At 48.2% G+C, this 9,206-nt stretch overlaps 1 pseudogene; it reads right to left on the reverse strand.

Annotated features, from left to right (window-relative positions):
* Positions 1–1,127: 1,127 nt before the first annotated feature.
* LOC119927145 lies at positions 1,128–7,158 on the reverse strand (annotated as a pseudogene).
* Between the last annotated feature and the right edge of the window lie 2,048 nt (positions 7,159–9,206).

The following is a 9,206-nucleotide window of genomic DNA, read 5'->3' on the forward strand; positions in this document are numbered from 1 at the left end:
AGAACAACTACAGACTAGGCAGAATTCAGTCCTTGCACCCCTGCTGAATTACGCTAGAACTGAAATCCACATGGCTCTGCCCCTTACAGAGTGGACATGCTAATGCTACCCTGTCCTACTCCTGACACTAGACCCTCCCTCCCCTTCCCAGAATCCACCACTGTCAAGGCCACAAGCATCCCTTCTCCAAGCTTGAAGATGTGCAAGATGAATCTGCAGGCAGGACTGGGGGCAAAGGGTGGTTTGATCCGTCTATAGAATTGAGGGCCTCGGGTCTTCTCCATCCCACAGTCAGGTCAAACAGAACCAGTTCCCTGCACAGAGCCCTAGTCCCCATTTCCAGTACCAGCCTCTGTGCTGGGAGTGGCAGCCCCCTCCTCTCTCCTCCTCCAGAGATGAACTTTGAAGCATGGAAATTGAAACACAAACATATTCACCAACCACAAACAACACTTTCCCTTAGAGGTGGCAGCACAGCTCCCGACTCCATTTCTCCCCAAGGATAATTATTATTATTATCATCGTCATTATGGTATTTGTTAAGCACTTACCATGTGCCAAGCACTGTTCTAAGTACTGGGGTAAATACAGGGTAATCAGTTTGTCCCACGAGGGGCTCACAGTATTAATCCCCATTTTATGGATGAGGTAACTGAGGCACAGAGAAGATAAGTGGCTTGCCCAAGGTCACCAAGTAGACAAGTGGCGAAGCCATGTTTAAAACTCACATCCTCTGACTCCTAAGCCTGTGCTCTTTCCACTAAGCCAAAATGCTTCTGACACAGTCCCTGTCCCATGTGGGGCGCACAGTCTAAATCCCCATTTTACAGATGAGGGAACTGAGGCCCAGAGAAGTGAAGCAATTTGCCCAAAGTCACACAGCAGACAAGTGGTGGAGCTGGGATTAGAACCTATGACCATCTGCCTTCCAGACCTGTGATCTATCCACTACACCATGCTGCTTCTCTTGGGAAATGCACTGCTGTGGACACGGAGAGGGTCCCCACTTCCATAGGCGCTACCACTATCAAACATGGAGGCTGGACCCACTTCCATTGGAGCTACCACTATCAGGCATGGAGGGGGTCCCCACTTGTGGACAGGGGTGTGCAGGGCTCCAGGTCTGCTCATTTGGTCAAGCCAAAGTCAGTTCTCTGCCCCGAGCCCCAGTTCCTGAGTCCAGAACCAGCCTTCATGTTGACAGTGGCAGCCCCCTCCTCATTACTCTCTCCAAAGCTAACCCCAAATTTCATGCATGCAAGCACAGACACACCCCCTTCCCTTTGAGTGGGACTGCATTACAGAGCTCCATATTTCAATGATGGGGTGCATTTGGGAATTGACCTGACTGCCCAAGTGCAGGGGGATAAACTTCCAGGGTGGGGTGTTGTGATGAACTGCAACTGTAGAGAGAGCAGTAGCCAGTAGGCTTCTCCCCTTGGTCATACAGCCTTGCCTGCGGAGTTCTGGAAGAGAAGACCTGTGGGGCTTTCCTCCTCCTAAAGTTTAGAGCCAATGGACCCAGAATTAGGGGTCTTGGGACGCACCATAAATGCCTCCTCTAGAGATGGGGAAGAGGATCTTTGGTCTCATGAGAGAGAGGTGACACTGGAACCATCCTCCCAGCTCATGTATTATTGCCATTGAATTTCCCCCTTAGCACTTAGCAGGTCACTGGGTAATTGATTCTGCTGCTTTGGATGTTCCTGCTGATGGCTGGGGCTGGGAAAAGTCAGTTTTCTAAAGTCAAACAGGCCCTAACTCTGCAGAGAACAAGCCGTGACCATCAGGAAAAGCCCTTTGGCATCAGGATCACGGAGCAGGCGACCAGGTGATGATGGATAGACTCTCCCTGTGAATTAAATGGGGATAAGCTCCATTCAGGGAGTCCAACGGTCTCATGGTTCCCCGAGGCTTTAACCACATGATGAATTAATTTATGGAATTTATTGAGCTCTTACAGTGTGCAGGGCAGTGGACTGTGCTTGGGAGAGGACAAGAGAACAGAGTTGGTAGACAAACTGGTAGACAAAGCATGTAGACAAACATGGTAGACAATCACACTTCCCCCCTTCAAAGTCCTGCTGAAGGCTCATCTCCAAGAGTCCTTCCCAGACTAGCCCCCCGTTTCCTCAGCTCCCCCTCCCCTCCCCATCACCCCGACTCTCTCCCTTTGCTCTAACCCTTTCTCCCTGCCCCATAGCACTTGTGCATATATGAACATATCTATAAATCTATTTACTTATTCTGATGCCTATTTACTTGTTTTGATGTCTGTCTCCCCTCTTCTAGACTGTAAGCCCGGTGTGGGCAGGGATTGTCTCTTTTTATTGCTGAAGTAAGCACTCAATAAATATGATTGAATGAATGACTGAATGAACATGTTCCCTGCCCAGAAGGAGCTTACAGCCTAGAAAGACTGTCTAGAGTCAATCAGTGATATTGATTAAATGCTTACAGTGAAAGCGATGTCATGAAATTGCAAAAATTGAGCTGAGGCACCACCATTTGGTGGAAACAAAGCCTTAGCACAGGTGACACCATTTTGAGTAACACAGAAGAGAACTTTAAAAATGTCACTGTGAAAAGTATCTTCTAGGTTAGAAAATCCTTTGTAACTTGCTGAATTTTACTACCAACCATTTGAGAATGTATCACGAAGCTCTGGTGCCTAAGATGACCATATCTGGGAATCAAGATGTGTATGGGAATTATTGAAATGGGCATGTAAGGGGAGGGGGGTGATATTGTTGGGGTATAAATGTAACTGAAAAATTGTCTTCGGGGTCTTACACTAATTACCTCCAGAGGCGTGATGTATGATCATTCTGCGGAATAAAATTTGGAGACCATACGAACTACGTATGGTCTCATTGACCATGCAGAGCAACCAACAGGCATAATTTTACATGCAACAATACTGGGTGCTGAGCACTGTACTGAGTGCTTGGGAAAAGACTATACAAAAGAGTTGGCAAACACATTCCCTGCCCACAATGAGCTTACACAGACATTTGTAGTGAAAAAGAGAAGCAGCGTGGCTCAGTGGAAAGAGCATGGGCTTTGGAGTCAGAGGTCATGGGTTCAAATTCCGGTTCCACCACTTGTCAGCTGTGTGACTTTGGACAAGTCACTTCACTTTTCTGGGCTTCAGTTCCCTCATCTGTAAAAAGGGGATTAAGACTGTGAGCCCCACGTGAGACAACCTGATCATCTTGTAACCTCCCCAGCACTTAGAACAGTGCTTTGCACATAGTAAGTGCTTAATAAATGCCATTATTATTATTATGAGACATTACTTGGAAGTTCTCTTCAGTGAAGAGTAAGACTCATTCCACCTTTCTGAATGCTCTTTTTATTAAACGGTATTTGTTAAGCCCTTTACTATGTGCCAAGCACTGTTCTAAACGCTGGGGCAGATATGATCTGATCAGATTGGACACAGTCTATGATGTCCCAAATGGGGCTCACAGTCTTTATCCCCATTTTACAGATGAGGTAACTGAGGTAGAGGGAAGTGAAGTGAATTGCCCAAAGTTACACAGCAGACAAGCGGCAGAGCAGGGATTAGAACTCAGGTCCTTCTGGCATCTGGGCCCAGGTTAGCTCCATTAGGCCACACTGCTTAGCGCTTAAATGCCATAGTAATAATAATAATAATAATAAAAGACATGGCTTCAGCTACCACATGAACATGAATGATTCCCAAATCCATATCTCCAACAATCTGCCATGTGAGAGTGGGAAAAGCTTTTTCTTTCAGGACAGTGTCATCGAATCATCAATTATGCTTCCACTCAACTATTTCCCCTCTCTGCAATTTATATTAATGGCTGTCTCCCCCTCTGGACTGTAAGCTGGTTGTGGGCAGGGAACGTGTCTTCCAACTAAGATGTACAGGACTCCCCCAAGCGCTTTGTACAATGCTCTGCTCACAGCACTCGATACCACTGATTGATTAATGAGCTCATCATTATTATATAACAATTATACCACTTCCACAAAGATTTGGATAGACTCACTGCAGCATTCAGAACTACCAGCACCCAAAAAAGTGATTATGAGAGGGAGATTTTGCCATTTGGAAGTGGAAAAACAAAAGTAATCGGAAGTCATGGTTTTAGCTCCACGTTAGAAAGGGACTATATCCAACTTGATTTGCTTGTGTCCACCCCAGCTCCTGGTACAGTGCGTGGTACACAGTTAAGTGCTTAAGAATTACCATTATTAATAATGATAATAATAATAAAATGGGTATTCAATACCTCTTCCCCCTCCTTCTTATACTGTGAGTTCCATCTTGGATGGGGACTGAATCTGACCTGATAATCTTTAATCTACCCAGTGCTTGGTACAGTGTTCAGCACAAACTGGGCACTTAAACTGCCACCACAATTATTATTATGCAGGAAGGGGTGGGGGCCAGCTGGTTTCTCACCAGATTTCTGTTCTCTCTCTCTCTCTCCTTCCCCTGCCTTGTTATCTAGAGGAGAGTGGTTTGGCTCAGCAGATAGGACATTGCTTAAGAGGCCACATGGGAGATTAATCAATGGCGTTTATTTTACGCAGACCACTATACTAAGTGCTTGGGAGTCTTCAACAGAGCTGGTAGACTTGATCCCTGCCTTCAAGCATTTACATTCTACCAGGGGAGGCAGACCCAAAAATAAAGTTACAGGTAGGTGGGATATCTGGGGCATGTGTGTGTGTGTGTGTGTGTGTGTGTGTGTGTGTGTGTGTGCGCGCGCACGCACACGCATGCATGCACATGTGTGCACCCAACCAGTTGGGCTATCTATGCATGGGTGTGAACTTATTGGAGTTGTCTGCTTGTGGGTGCTTGCATGTACCCACCTATGATGTCTCCGTTCTTTGTCTAGTTACAATTCCCTGTCATGAGTCTCAGAATCAAGTGGTGGGGTGGTGGTGGTGGTGTGTGGGTGTGTAATTGGAATATGCATGGTGTACACCCACCGAGGTGGGCTATTTATGCATGAGTGGGTACTGAGTTGTCTACTTGGGGGTGCTTGCATATAGTTACCTATGATGTCACCATTCTGCATGTGTCTGGTTACAATTCCGTCACAGGCCGCAGAATCTGACAGTCATGGGTTCTAATCCAAGCTCCATCACTTATCTACTTTTTTACTTTAGGCAAGTCACTTCCCTTTTCTGTGCCTTACTTACCTCATCTGTAAATTGGAGATTAAGACAGTAGACCCAGTGTGGGACAGGGAAGGTGTCCAACCTGCTTTGCTTGTGTTACCCCAGCGCTTGGTGCAGTGCCTGCCACATTTTGAGCACTTATATACCACAAGTCATTAATTCCAGCTCTGCCACCTCTCTGCTTTGTGACCTTGGGCACATCCCTTCAATTATTTGGGCCTCAGTTTCCTCATGTGTGCAATGGGGATGGAGATTGTGGGCCTCGTTTGGGACAGGGACTGTGTCCAATCTGATGGCTGTTTACCCGAGCTCTTGCTGCAGTGCTTGACACAAACTAAGCACTTAAATACCACAATCATTATTATTGCTATTATAACAGAGTTAGTAGACACATTCCCTACCCACAAGGCATTCACAAAACAGATGTACATGAATATAAATAAGTGATGTATATTCTGGCATTTGAGCATTTAATACCACAAGTATTGTGTTTATTATTATTAGAAAAGGGGGAGGGGAAAGAAGAGACCCAGAGAGATCGAGGGACACCACTAAAGGCACATTGCAAATCACTTAAGTCGCTTCAATATGACTGATTGATTGATTCCCAGGTGGGACAACCTCCAGTCTCAGCCCCTGCCTACCTCCAACCCATGTTGCCCCCTCCCTGTCTCTTAGGTCCAAGAGGGTAATGCCTTCCAGACTAGCCCCACCCGACCAAATTGATAGGGGCAGAGATAAATCTGACTCTCCCACCCCTGGGAGACATTCTTCTAAAGACTCTCAAGCTAGGTAGGGGAGAGGGAAGGAGAAAAAGAAGGTGTCATCACCCCCTCTGTTTGCCCTCTCAAGTCTCCAAACCCCTTACATGCCTGGGTGAGACTGAAGGAATGAAATGTGGAGGGTGGAAGGGATGGGGGAGGGTGCTAGCTTATCAATCTACAAATTAGAAGCTGGTGACATCCTGCTTTGAGTACACAGCTGATACCTCCAAATTTTAACCCTTCGGTGGAGCAGGGCGAGCTGCCAGTGGTTCAAGGGACAAAGAAAAAAGGAAGAAATGTATCCATTTTATTCCATAGATACATTTGGGCTTACATAACACAGCCCACCAAGGGGACAGAGAGGGGAGGAAGAGAGGAGGGGGCAGACCATGCCATTTCTGTTGGTGAGATGGGGGGAAACAATTTTGCATCTTCCCACTCTAGAATTTGCTGCTAGTCCTCTCCCCGCCTCATTCTGTTCATCCAGGAGGGATGGAGGACATAGAGTAGTCACACATGCATGCATACAGACACACACACACACACACACACACACACACACACCACTACTCCTGTCCCTGTACCCCATTCCCCCAGGGTCACCCCCCTTGGGTGGGAAAGAGAGTCTGTACTCTTGAGGCCAGAGCAGGCTCAATAACTCCCAATGGACCAGAGCAGGAGTAAGTCACACTGACTGTAGAATTAAGGGCCCTGGAACGACTTCACACGTGATCTTGAGGTCCACGGAGTATGGGCCCAGGACTCTAGACCCCTGTTTCCAGAAACCCTTACCCGTCCAAAGAGGGGCAGCCTCTCTCTTCCTGCTCCTGTTCCGGCCCTCACTCTCACACAAGAGACACACACACCTCCATCGCCTCCTAGAGTTGCAAGAGATTGGTTTGGCACCCATGATGCAATGTTTGACCCTTGACCCCCAAAAGAAATGGCAGTGTCTGGAAGGAGGGGATACAGTTGCGGGCTGGGGGTGGAGGTGGGGGGTTGTCCGGGGGCAGCAGTGGTGGCCAGGGGGCAGCAGCCCGGTGCCAACTGATTACCGCCTGGTGGGGCCGGCGCAATCAATCTATGAGTGTCCATAACAACAGGTGAGTAGCTGGTCAGTCCTCCACCATCCACAGGTTTGGGTGGTCTAGTTCGGGGCTGTGCTGCGGCTTCCTGGGGATGGATGTGACCGTTGGTTGACTGATGAGGTGTGCCCCAGCCCTCCCATGGGGAGAGAGCCAGCCAGTCACAGTTGAGGGTGGGGAAGGCTTGGATGGGTCTCCAATGGGGAGCCAATTCCTCCAGCCCAGGAGCAGGAAGTTGGATGTTGGGTAGGAGCCTGGTCACGGGTCACTACTGAGTCCAGAGGGACTCGGTCACTGTTCTGGTTTATGGACTGTAAGGATGCAGGGGATTGTGTGTATGTGTAGCGGGGATAAGGTTCCTTTCACTCTACTCTCTCAAGCACTTCACGTAGTGCTCTAGACTTAAATGTTCAATAAAGACCATTGATTCCTTCCACTAACCCAAAACAGAACCCATACAGCCCCAAGCTTAAGGCATAAAAAACTCACCCTTCTTTCCAGTCCTGTCCACACCAACATGTCCTTGGGTAGGCAGGGTTGGACCAGGGGGCCGGGTCTCCCGTGATGCACCTGGGGCTCAGGCTCCTTCCTTGGCCCTAAGGATAAACCTGGTTAGGTCTCAGGTCAGGGGGTGCTGCAGCCAGGGCCCAGCCCCATCTGTGCCCCCATGCTGCTGCTGGATTGTCTCCTGCAGGCTCACTCACACCAGAAGTGAGAGCAAACACAAGAGGAAGAAAGGAAGTGAGTGAGAAAGGGAGCAAGAGAGAGTCAGAGATGAGGGGCAACCCCTCAGAGAGCGGCTGCCATTCACACACCCTGCAGGGGAGGCCCTGGGAGGCTTTGTCACCCCAAGGCAGGACACCCAGGCAGTCTGGGTTTCCCCCAGAGTCTCAGCCCCTGCAGACCCCCTCCCCAACACACCCACCCACCCCACAATTCCCCAGGTGCTTACTTTTGAGCAGGTTTGTCTGGGAGACTTCTCCAGGGGGCAGAAAGAAGCTGGGCTTATGCTCTGTCTCAGGCAGCCAACTCCCTGAACACTTACCCAGTGCCAATCTGGTTCTTCACCCCTGCTCCTCTTCCACTCCACCAACAGTAGGCTGGATTGGGGCAGCTGACCCCAAGTTTGGCCTAGAGCAAGACCACACCCTCTTAAACACCCTCTTTGGAAAATGGTGTAGGAGACACAGTCCCTGCCCACTTGGAGCTTACAATCTAAGTCAGTCAGTCAGTCCACTGCATTGGAGCTCTTTCCATGTGCAGAACACTGTACTAACCCCTTGGCACACTACAATAGAACAATGTAACAAACATGCCACAACAAGATCACAGCCTAGAGGGGGAAGCAATGACTCTGGAACATGGTGAAAATGCTTCAAAGAGTTCAGCATTACATAGCACGCATGGCCCCTGCTCTCAGGAAGCTTCCAGTATACATGACAGACATTAAAATTGAGTTACAGGTGGAATGGCATATACACCATCAGTACATGAAGTTTGTACATGCTGAACCCATGATAAGCTTGAATCGGCATAAAAAACAAGTAAATCAGTAGGTAGAGCAAAGGGTGGCAATATTGCATTGACAGCAAGAGTATTTATCGAATGCCATTTGACGGAGTACCGTACCAAGAGCATGACTGGCAAGAGGCCTGTCAGTCAGTCAATTGTATTTATCCAGCACTTATTGCAGAGCACAATATAACCATCAACAGACTCCCTACCCACTGTGAGCTTACCATCTAGTGGGGGTTAAAGACATTAATATGAATAAATTACATCCATTTAAGTGGGAGCCATGACTTGTGGGTGGAAGAATCATCTGGAAATATTCTGTATCCTGGATTCCAACTCAAGGAGAGATTTGCACTTGGTAACTCAGTCTCCCAGGCCCACATCTATTAAGTACTCAACAAACCCCATTGGAGACTCAGCTTCTGCTGTTACAACCGCTTCTGTTGGTGGTGCTTTAGCTCAGGCCAGCATATTGAGTGCTCAGTACTGCATTAAGCACTTTGGAGAACACAGTGTAACAGACATTTCGTGCCCACAACCACTTTACTCCACATGGGTGGGGCTACTGAACCCCAACTCACTGCTGGGCTTTTGTGGGGCTCTTATGGAGTCCCACAGTGGCAGAACAGGAGACTTGTATCTTGGGGTACAGTAATTAGAAGCCCAAAAAGAGTCC

Source organism: Tachyglossus aculeatus, chromosome 4, assembly GCF_015852505.1.
Source record: "Tachyglossus aculeatus isolate mTacAcu1 chromosome 4, mTacAcu1.pri, whole genome shotgun sequence".
NCBI lineage: Eukaryota > Metazoa > Chordata > Mammalia > Monotremata > Tachyglossidae > Tachyglossus > Tachyglossus aculeatus.